This window comes from Patagioenas fasciata, chromosome 2 (genome assembly GCF_037038585.1).
Source record: "Patagioenas fasciata isolate bPatFas1 chromosome 2, bPatFas1.hap1, whole genome shotgun sequence".
NCBI lineage: Eukaryota > Metazoa > Chordata > Aves > Columbiformes > Columbidae > Patagioenas > Patagioenas fasciata.
Window position 1 is genome coordinate 81,745,641 of NC_092521.1, and position 12,608 is coordinate 81,758,248.

Consider the following 12,608-nt stretch of genomic DNA (forward strand, 5'->3'; position numbering starts at 1 on the left):
TATGCGTAGACCTTTTGCTTAAATAAGCTATATGATGTGTCAATATAATTTTAGCACACTTGAACACAGAATGCAAATTCAATGTCTGTGATTGCATCCATATGACTTTATGGTCATAACTGTGAAATATATAAGGAATAAATGTAATAGTGAGTCCAATTTTTTCCAGAACTATAGCATTACCTTGAAAAATCCACTAAATCATCTGTCACTTGAACTTCAATCAGCCAGCATTATTTTTATGAAACAGCACAGAGATAATAAATCAATAGAATGTCTTAAGTAACAGAACAAAATCTAAATGAAAAAGTACAAATCAAAGTGTGTCTCAAAGAAAATGTAATGAACCTCAAAGCTAAAAATAAATAAATAAATAAATAGATCTACTTCTCTAATTTGGAACTCATAATGATTATTCCTGTTATCTCTAAAGTCATCAGTTTGAAATCTCTTTTTTCCCCATCACCAACTTCAGCAGAATTTCATTCTTTCATAAGAAAAGTGAGTTCTATCAAATAACAGAAAATGAATGTCATGAAACAGCATTCTCATTTTATATTTCAACCTACAAAGCAAGAAAGATACATTTATTAGAAACGTAAAAGGAAAGAGAATGGATGGAATGGTTCTTTCACTTGAATATTTTCCAAATTATTGTCTTCATTTAAGTCCATATCAAGTGCACAGTCTTTACAAACAACAACTTTACTTTGTCTATATTCTTAAAGGACATCTATATCACTTTTTGTATTGATTTTCTTCTCTAGCAGTGTGGAGAAAAACAGACTAAGTTTAAAAATGGAGTTGGTAAGTGAAGGTTTTCATTAAAAATTATCGAAGAAAAGTATGTTAATCCTGTGCAATAGGGAGAAGATCACTATTATTACAACCTTACTTAGAACAATAGAAGTGAAACTAAGGAGTTGACTGAGCTGAATTAAAATAAAAACCTAGTAGGAAAAAATCTTGATTAATGAAAAGCACATAGGAATTAAATAGGTATAAATGCAAAACAAAATTTTCAATACGTTAAAAAAATTTTTAAAATCTCCACAACTTTTCCTTCTATTTTTAAATAAAACATACTACTTTTGAGATAAACAAAAATACTTTATTTTACAGTAGTAAAATAAATTCTACTTAATTATCAACTTCAGTTGTAGACTGTATGCAAAGAACATCACAGTCAATTGTTTTAAAAGTTGCACAAAATTATCTGGTCTGTTTCCTTAAAGAGTTTATCTTAATAATAACAAATAACAAAAACTAAAAACTATTCTTCGCAACCACTAAATAACCAGCTTGTTTTGGAAGCCACTAAGATCTACTAGATTTTGTTTCTATGTGATGACAGCAGCCCTACCCTGGAAAAAATAAGGTAGTTCTGCATTTTCTGGTTCCTGCTCACTTCCTGTAAAAGGAAATTTGATCTCTAAACACTTTCTAACTTCTTCTCATTAGATGAAAGGTAAAATATTGGCTTACTTTCTTCTTTCCCTTCACAGTTCTTCCAAAAGATACTCAAAGCTGTTTCCCTGCCTGACTGATTAGTCAGTTCATTGAAAAACAAAACAAAACAAAATAAAACATCCTAAATAGTAATTTAATGCTATCATAAATAATTACAGTTTGCCAATCTTGATTTTCTTGACTTTATCAGTTACACAAATTTTCTCTTCCATTTCCAAACACACCAATATTAACTTGTTAAGTGTCAACATTGCACCATCCCTCACATCCCTCAGTTGTAGAACTGTCTTCAGTTACTTCTTAATCAGTCAGTGCTAATAATTGTCTTTTCTTTTGGGAAGAATATTTTATATGCCATTATCTCATAAGCTTAATATAAATAATAATAAAAAAAACAACTAATGAAAAAAATGCTTTGATATTTGGGCCTAAAAATGGATTCTTCGGGTAGCTTATACTCAGATAAATGCAAAATACAGAAGTTAGATGAAAGCTAGATACTTTTGCCAGCAGTCTTAACTCAAGTAGTACCCGACAACTAATCTTTTTCTGCATAACCATTAAGCATGGAGAGGCAAACATAGTAGTGTTGGAAAAACAAACAAACAAACGAAAAAACCCAAAACAAACAAAAAAGGTGAATTTCAGTGACAAATTGAAACATAAGTAAAACAAGGAACATAACTATTAAGAATTACTGAAGATTTTGGTTTGTTTTCTAAAGACACCAACAAAACAAACCACCAAACACAATCCCCCAAAAAATCACCAACATTTGTGTCTTGAAATCAATCCAGAAATTTAAAGTAGCTTTTACCCCAGACACAAACTATGACAAGGATAATGAATGCAATTAAGCCACCTTATTATCCACCCAAGTACTCAGTTTTCTAAGATGTCATACACACTTGTACGTATTCAAGGATACTCTGTACTTCAAATGTACAAGTCAGAAAGGAAATATTAATGTCTGGAATTTGTGAAGGACTGGAACTTGAGTAACATCATGGCCTTTGAAAATGTTACGCAGGACATTCTCAGCAATACCTATGATTCATCAGATGATATTCTATGTAAGGCTGACTCAGCCCAGAACTGACAGGTTGCTTTCCCTGGATCATTATTTTGTAGAAAAGCAGTCTGATGGGCAAGACTTTTTTTTAAAGACATATTCTTAACTAGAAAACACTATTAAAAACCCCAAATTTATATTTAAAAAAAAAAAAAAAACCTGTCATTATTTTTTGTGGGTACCAGTAAACTCTCCCCAAAAGTGTTGACCTGGAATATTACTCAAAAACAAAAAAAATCCCAAAATTGCCATTGTGTTTATTGCTGCTGTTTTAGACAGTTCCGAGAACTCAAATTTTGTGACCTATCACTGAAGAATATTTGTTGAAAATAAGTAATTAACCATTTTTTTCACTTTTTATTCTCAATTTTCACAAAAAAAGGGAAAAAAAACAGTGAAACCAAGTTTTGATAATGATACCTATTCTGAAATTCCAGTTAACAGGTTTTGTTGACAATTTTTAGCTCTTCAGCTGTTTAACTACAAACAAAATTAGTTTGTATACACACCTGAGTATTATTCCTCCAGAGTCCGTTAGGTATAAGATTCAGAAGTGTAAAAATCCTTCATAGTCTTGTGTGACAAATACTGGCTATTGAACAATTAAATTAATTGTATTTTTAACCTTTACTAATTTATTTATCCTTTTTAGAAAAAAAAAAAAAAGTCACATGTAGATTACTGAAATGTTAATGCCTAAGATAAGTTTATTATATATATATATACATAACCTCAAAGTAAACTTTGATCTAGTACTTCCATGTTTTAATAGGTACCTGTTGCAATTTTCTATTTGAAGTTTTCTTTTGTGTATCCTCTACTTACCTAAAAGGTGCTTATGCTTCCAGCCAAAATATCAAGGTTGGCAGAAATAACATGTGGTGGACACTGTTACACAGAATCACAGAATGTTAGAAATTGGAAGGGACTTCAAAAGATCATCTAGTCCAGTCCGCTGGAGCAGCAACACCTAGATGAGGTTACACAGGAAGGTGTTCAGGCGGGTTTTGAATGTCTCCAGAGAAGGAGACTCCACAACCTCCCTGAGCAGCCTGTTCCACTGCTCTGTCACCCCCACTGAGAAGAAGTTTCTTCTCATATTTAAGTGGAACCTCCTGTGTTCCAGTTTGAACCCATTGCCCCTTGTCCTATCATTGGTTGTCACCAAGAAGAGCCTGGTTCCATCCCCCTGACACTCACCCTTTATATATTTATAAACATTAATGAGACCACCCCATAGCATCTTCCAAGCTAAAGAGAACCAGCTCCCTCAGCCTTTCCTTATAAGGGAGATGGTCCACTACCTTAACCATCTTTGCGGCTCTGAGCTGTACTCTCTCCAGCAGTTCCCTGTCCTTCTTGAACTGAGGGTCCCAGAATTTGACACAATGTTCCAGATGCGGTCTCACCAGGGCAGAGTAGAGGGGAAGGAGAACCTCTCTTGACCTATTAACCACCCTCCTTCTAATACACCCCAGGATACCATTGGCCTTCTTGGCCACAGGAGCACAGCACTGGTTCACGGTCAACCTGCTGTCCACCAGGACCCCCAGGTCCCTTTCTCCTACACTGCTCTCTAACAGGTCATTGTCCAACTTATACAGGAACCTGGGGTTGTTCCTGCCCAGATGCAAGATTCTACACTTTCCCGTGTTATATTCCATCAAATTTTTCCCCACCCAACTCTCCAGCCTGTCCAGGTCTCGCTGGATGGCAGCACAGCCTTCTGGTGTGTCAGCCACTCCTCCCAGTTTGGTGTACCAGTTTGAATGTAGTTATTTTTACTCTCGTTATAAAAATCGAGTATTTAAAAAAAAAAAAACCCTGCATTCATATAACTGTCTTTTGGCATATGATAATTTGTTACACATATTGAATGACACTGGGAATCGGTATATTTTTACCATCATTGATACCAACAACAACTTTAATAGACATTTGCGACTCCATCTATAAAGCTGAAAGCTAATGCAGAATTCTCCCAGAAGCTTTAAGTCACTACAGGGCAATTCCAAAGCAGAAACTCCCCCGCTCAATTTTATTTGATGCACTTTATGTAGGATGAGGGAGACAAGGTGTTGCACCACCTACTGTTGTTCTCACATGAGTTTTAATTAACAGGTTAATTTACATTGCTTATTATTCTAAAAGTTAGACTATAGCTCAGAAAGATTTTATCTCTCACAAATTAATAGGAATTTAAGTAAGCTAACGTGTAACTTACATGCAACAAATTCGTAACAATTTTAGATTTATCATTTTCACTTCACACTTCAGTGTCTTCTTTCAGAGATAAAAGAAAATAACTAAACTAAGTAATAACATGGCAATAGTGAAATATTTTATCTATATCTGATAAGTCCTCTTTTTGTCTTACATTACTTTCCTAAATCAATGCTATTCTAATGAACACTCTTTCTTTCTGATAAGCTAATTAATTTAAATACTTTTAAAATGTTGATTATTAATAACTGTCTTCTCATACAGTCACTCATATATTCATTCTAAAGCTGCTCCAGCTGCTTAGGGAACAAGTATATATTTACATGGGGAGGTAGGGAAAGCTGGGATTTGGTTTCAAAACTGGCAGGAACTTCTGACTTATGCAGAGAAACGATATTAATAATGAGTTAATGGCAGAAGCTTGAAAACTGGGTAGGAGCATCCAAACACTGTTGAATTCAGAAATCATAATGACGTGCAGCCAACAACTGCTGCCTGACCGAAGCAAGAAATTCTCAGTGAGGTGGCCAGGCTGCTTCTGAGGACAGTCAGGTTTCCTTCAGAAACCATTTGCTTCTAGAGTTCCCCCCGTGTTGGTCTTTGCCAAATATTACAGCTCACACCCTTTGAACAAGGCTGCTCTTCAGCATTTGCAGGAACTCTGTGGAAGCAACACTTCATGTTGAGTTCCAAAAGACATTTTAAGCAAGATGTTTTCCTCATGGAAATTAGTCAAAAGATAGATCGAATTTCAGTCATGTTTAAGATTAAAAGGATGATGTGACCACAGTTCAAACACTAAAAGTATAGTAGTTATGTACAGAGTCAAGTTTCATTTAGTCTGTTGTTCTTACTAAAAAGACCAATATCAGTGTCCACTGAGGTCAAACTTTTTATTTAGTGTCTAGTACACCTTGCTTAGTTTAGTTCACAATTGCATATAAGTACAAAATCACTTTTTCTTTCAGAAACCATCAGACTACTATAAAAAAGGTAATTTATCTCAGTAATTGCCAGCATTTTTCACTGGGGGAGATTCTTATAACTTCCCTGTAATAAAAAAATAAAACCAAAATCAATTCAGTAGTATCTAATAGAAAAAAACCCCAAAAAACTAAATGTACTGTTCAAACAAAATTATGAAAATGCTCGTGAATATTCCATGCAAATTTCAGTGTCAAGGGGAAAAAAAGTTGATGAAATTTCACAGCCTGAAGATGTGATTAACTTTTAGAAACAGTTACTCTTTACTAAAACACAAGAGATTAACTCGGTGCTGCAAAGTGAAGGTTATTAATGTGAAAACTGAGCTATTCAGTTTACAGGATGGTACCCCTTTTGACATCTTAAACAAAAGTGGTTAAAGCCAAAGGATGTGTCATGTCACTAATTAATCCCTCATTAATAACAATTATTGCAAGGCCTTACCAGGATGCAGGTTATTCAGCCTCACTTCACACCTCTGTGGAGAGAAGCCTGGATGTTAAGCAGGTGTTCATCTATATTCCTCTAAAACACATTTACAGTTAAAGGGGGAAAATAATTAAGAAATAGAAAATCATCATACCAAGCCTACACCGTGCTTTAGGTTTGCAAAGCGGTATTACAAGTTATGTTCTTCAAATAGAATTTGGAATTTGAAACCTGTTCTTTGTGATAGACCAACATTACAGTTCCTTGAAATTGTAACATGATAAGGAATTTTCTTTGCGTGCCTCTGACTCAGAAGATCAGACTTTTTCATTGCAGAATGAAAATTACTGGTTTCCTATGATGGATTAAAAGAAAAAAGGAAAACAAAAAAGTAAACCAACTGGTGTTCTGCTTGTATATCCTGTCGAATTAAACTGCATAAATCCAAACACCTTCAAAACTGATGCCTCATAATCTGCGTGCTTCTTTTATTTTTCCTTTGAGATTCGTCTATCATTAGAACCTCCAATAAATTTGCAACTAAAGGAATGTATCTGAGAAACCGTGCCCCTGAGAAACTGCAGCTCATTCATATCCGTTGAACTGGACAGTTTAGTATGTGCACATGAAGGCAGGAGATTTAAAAGCACTTTGGGTTGCAGTTTTGATTTCCACCCCCGTCCAAATAGAAATATATTTCTCCTTTTAAATAGTGTATGATTTCTTCCTTTCATGAAGATCTTTCTTTCCTTCCTGAGCTGTTCCTTTCACAGCTTTAAATAGTTGGTTTCTAAAATTATTCTTCTGCCTTTTTTAGTTTGTGTTTTCCATGTATATAGCTAAATTAAACATGTCCAAATCCAGACAAATTGTCTTTTGTTTCCATATTTGAAGTGTATATTGTAGAAAATGAGTTTGCATTACTGATTGGACCAGATGGCAGTTTATCCTGACTTTTTAATGTATTAATATTTTTATTACAAATAAATTACAACAGTAATTCTCGCAGTAAGGAAAGATAATCTGCTTCAGGCACAGAAATTCACAATTTCTAGTGTAAAGCAACAATATATTTATTAATAAAAATAATGTCATAATGTTTCCACTAAATTATCCACAGATACCTTTTAAAATTAGTACTTTACTACTTGCACCTTTGCTTTTAATTTTGTTACACAACAGTTACTTCTACAATGAAATGTGGCTTTTAGAAAATAAAATGAAAACTTTATTTAGAAATGTTATTTTCAGCCAGCAACTGAGCACCACACAGCTCCTTGCTCACTCCCCTCCGCTTCCCTGCCCCCATGGGATGGAGGAGAGAATCAGAATGGTAAAACTGAGAAACCTTGTGGTTTGAGAATAAGACAGTTTAATAGGTAAAGTAAAAACCAGGCACATAAGAAAAGCAAAACAAGGAAATCATACACTACTCCCCATCAGCAGGGAGGTGTTCAGCCATCTCCAGGAAAGGGGAACTCCACCAGCACAACAGTTACTTGGGAAGACAAATGTCATAACTTTGAGCATCCCCCCCCTACTTCTTTGTCCCTCAGCTTTATATGCTGAGCATGACATTGTATAGCATGGAATATCCCTTTGGTCAGTTGGGGTCAGCTGTTCCACCTGTGTCCCCTCCTAACTTCTTGTGCACCCCCAGCCTATTTGCTGGTGGGGTGGGGTGAGAAACAGAAAAGGCCCTGGCTCTGTGCAAGCACAGCTCAGCAGTAACTAAAACATCACTGTGTTAACACTGCTTTCAGCACAAATCCAAAACACAGCTCCATATCAGGTACTATGAAGAAAATTAACTATATTCCAGCCAAACCCAAGATAGCATGCCGTGACAATTTTAGTTTTAATTCCTTGTTCAGATCTCTCAGGAAAATATGGGAATGTACTAATGGAGGTAGCTAGAAAAGAAAGCTTGCAGTTTTGCAAATTCATCTTTAATTCATCCTATCCAACCTGAATGTCATGAGCAATAGGACACTTTTATGGCTAACAGTATTCTCATTCTTCTTCCTTCGTGGTTCCATTGAAATAGTAATTTTTTGTTTGTTTGTTTGTTTGTTTGTTTTTTTCTGCAATGGAAACAATAGTGCTTAACACATTTTCTCTGCTGCAGTGAATAGGCCTTCTCTGATAGGAGTTAGTTCAGACAAAAGTTCTTTACTTTAGTGGCTTGACTTTAACATAATTTAGCATTGCAATTATTATTTTTATGGAAGAATGTTCAATCAACAACCCCTTTCCATACTGAAATATAACTGCAGGAGTGAAAAGCAAAAGAAAGAAAGAAAATTCAAACATAATTGATGAAAATGACATCCACAGAATTGGCACTCCAGCCATTCGATGGCACATGTATGATGTTTTAATAAAATGGAAGGTGAAAGACAGCTCGGTTATGCTGTTATGTTTGGAAGAAGCACCTTTTTCCTACACACTCGTGTTCAATAGGAATTCCAATCAAATATGTACTGCCAGTACATATTACATGAAATCATAACTCATATTTACATTTCACTGATCTTAAACTTTCTTTTGAACCAGTGTCAAGATGGTTTTCATCCTAAATTGACAGGAAGACAAAGAACCTCATGAGAGGTGGACAAAATATCTTCATCTTCCTACTTATCAACTATTTTTCTATGACACTAATTATCTGCTATATTTGACAGAATAATTTCAACACATTTTGACAATTATTTGAAGTTGAATATTAGTTTAAGAGGTCTTGTCTTGACTGCAAAATCCCTAAAACATACTGTGGTAACATTCATATTTTGTGTCTATTTTAAAAACTTATTCATCTAAGAAGTTTTACATTTAAAAGTACAATAGTCAGTCCTCAAAGCAAGTAAATCAATAATTATTCCAATGACTTTCTGCTTTTGTCGCAATCTCTAACTAGAATCACAATCTAACTAGAAAAAAAAAAAAAATATGAAGATACATTCCAGGAATGCAAAACCCAGCCTTGATCTATGAAACATTGAGAGAGTAGATTAACTCAGGTATGAGCTAGAGGTCCTAAATATTCTTTCATTAAATGCCTCCCTTAACTGAATAGATGAATTTTTATGCTGTCTTTGTGTGTGTCTAGGACTTTACAAGAAGCTCTCAAAACTCCTTTTTATCCATCTATTACATTTTAGTATTCAAGAAAGATGTCTGGGAGAAAACTCACAAATTATAACAGAAAGGCTAGGTACTAAAGCTGAGAAAATTTTATATGCTTTGCTTGAAATTCACAGGGGGATATTGCACACACATATTGATCTTTTATGAAAATGTTCTTTGTGTAGATCTCAGATACCACATTGGATAGTCTGAACTGCATTTCTGCTGGTAACGCTGATAGCAGACACTTCAAGAGGTATGGTAGGCACCCTGCTATCCATTGAAGCTCAATGTGCCATAAAGCTAACCACATCATCAGCAGAGATAGTTTAACCTAAAATTCATGTGTCAGAACCTCAGAGATGAATCCACAAATTCTGGGTTAATTTACTCTGTGCAATAGCAAGGATACAACATACAAAAGGAAAACACGACTATTCATAGCTAAAGTGATGCAATTGTACAAGTTATGAGATTAAAAACAAACAAAGGAAAACCTCTTGTTTTTTCTCTTCGATATAAAACTCTGAATGAAAGAAAATAGATGGATTCACTTTCATCTGGGTTCCTTGCTTCTTTCTTTGCCAAAGTTCATTTTGAGATGCAAGACTTCCTTTACAGTAGATTTATTTTCATTCAGTAACATCTTCCCAAGTACACTGTGTGGGAGTTCTGCAAAACTCTTCCTCCCTTGTGTTATACTTATTAAATGTTCACTCCTTAGAAATATTTATCTAAAAGCAAAAGAATTTTGTAAGTTGCTCATGCAACACACATTTATGTCAAGAACTAGAAATTGCATTTTATGTGAATCTAAGATCTTAACTATAATGCTTGTTGTAAAGCTATCCACTCACCTTTAAAAATTATTTTCAACTTAAGAAAATTTATTTATACCTCTGTTTTTCTATGTTATAGACCATACTAAATAATTGTGCTGTTATATATGCTAAACCATATATATCAAACCCTGGAATTTATAACATGGATTCCACAATCTCAGAAGAATAAATCAGTGTCCTACTGGGTTTATTCTAGTTTTATGAAGCAGCAACTTAAATCACTGAAACAATGAAGTTACTCCAGCAGGCACAGATTATAACTAATATAAGTTTCACTGCCACAATATATTTTGGAGGCCAAAAGCATAAATCAGATCAACTTCATGGGGGCAACACTGTCAGTGACTACTAATATAATGGACATTTTTCATAGAAACCAAACAGTTTCTGGAGTAGAGAAGTTTTGACATTGTCTGAGGCAGATCCCTTTGTCTATGCTCTTATATTCTTCCATAATCATTACATTAGCTACTTGTCACTGCTAAAGCTACTGTAGTTGCCTATACATAATATTACTTTGACAGTGGCTGGCAGGTCTTATATTGTAATCCTTCTATGTTCATGTCATATTGCTCTCTTACAGACATTATGCAGTAAAATTCTTTTCTCTTAGGAAAAAAAATGTTACTTTCAAGTTTCAGAACAGCTGCTCCCTTTGGACGCCTGGAGGCTTGTGACTTAGTCACTGACATCATAACTATGTATTACCATCCTCTGGGATAGAATGAAGAAGTTTAATAATCTAAATAATTGATTATTCAGACCAAATTTAAGTTGAGTCTTATGTGTAAATCCATTTTACTGCTTTGGTTTTGTAGAAGTTAAACACAGGTAATGGATCAAATGGAATTTTTACACTGGAAAATGAATAGAAAATAAATTCATACAGTAAGCTGAACTTCCTTATGAGTCATTTTCCTTCTCAGTCATGATCTTTCCTGTATTTTACAGTTCGATGACTGTTTAGGAACATTACAGGTGTATTTGATTTTTTTAACTTCTGGAGGATAGACAATATGATTCCTGAAGATCTTTTCTGTCTGTACATTCTTACCATTAACTAAGCATTAATCATGCTTAACCAAGGAAATCGAGTCACATATGGAGCCACTTACGTTTTTGTAAAGATTATTCACACAATAGGAATCATGGCGGGGAGAGATCTGTTTTTCTCCAAGCTGTCAAGGTCTTATTTTACAGGAGAGAGGGAAGCCATCTCCAACTAGTATGAGAGAGATGTTGCAAACAGGGACGCATTGACAAGAAATCAGGCTATGATTCAAGCAATGGATATGTGGTGTGGTTTTTTTGTTTGTTTGTTTGTTTGTTAGTTTTTTTCTCCTGAAAAAGGTTTCAGTGTTTTACAACAATGTTAAAAAGTTAGTCACTAGGCATATATATAAAAAACTGATTACTAGTCCGTAAAAATTGTCAGTGTCAGATACTCTGTGATCAGTAAGTGTCCTCATTACTAAAGTAGTCAAAGTTTCCAGAACAAATCCACAGATTTTACAAACAACACAGAATGGTTGATATTTTTACTGAAATACTTACTCTGTATATTTTACATCAGACCTTGAATGATCCTGCTAAAATGTTCCATTATAGGCAGAAAGTATCAAAAGTATTTGCAGTTTTCAGACTATGCTGTCAGAGCTGTTAGCAGTTAAAATCAAATTAGATTTGACAATCAGGATTTCAACTGCAAACTGATTTTTGGTAATTAATGTAATTAAGAGTATGAAACACAGAGAACAATGTATTAGCACCATGAACATATTGTTTGCTCAGATGAATCATTCTCACATTACTGTTTAATTGATGGGACTTTTACTTTAGATACACTACAATTACCATGTCATGTTACTGATTGAGTAGATAGAGGGAAAAACTGGCTAAATTACTGTCATCTTTTTTTAAGGACAAAAGTTTAATTAACAATTAAAACCCCTCCCTTCTCAATAATGTGAAAACCAGTATACCAGTGTTGAGCATCTCTATCTAAAACTCTCCTATTTTAACATGGAAATACCAAAGCTTCATTATTGCTGCCAAACAACATGCAACTTACACAGAACATTGTCACTAGCCTACTTGTGTAGACTAAAACCTCACAGAATTGGCAAGGCTAAACCTCCTGTTGGAGAAAGAACATTTTCTAACAGTTATTTCAACTGCATTTATGACTCAGGAAACTGGAAGCAAAAATCTAATTTACTTGTATAAACCTGATTACAAAGAAAGACTTAAAGCTGTTGCCATCACCAGCTCCCTAGCAGTAGTGTTGTAATTTGCAAATTTAATGGAATATCTACAAATAAATTACCATATCACCACAACACATTATTCTTGTTTCCTCAAGAAAGAAACAAGAAGTGCCATCTAAATCATATAAAGATCATAACTAAGATTCATCTCCACAAGGGTCTTTGGCAAGCAACTTTCAAAATATTGTGTCTGTG

General features: G+C 34.4%; 1 protein-coding gene across 1 annotated transcript in view; it reads right to left on the reverse strand.

The window, feature by feature from the left end:
* Window positions 1–12,608, reverse strand: part of CDH18 (cadherin 18) — a 560,106-nt gene that overhangs the window by 346,446 nt on the left and 201,052 nt on the right. The gene's annotated exons all lie outside the window — the stretch shown is intronic.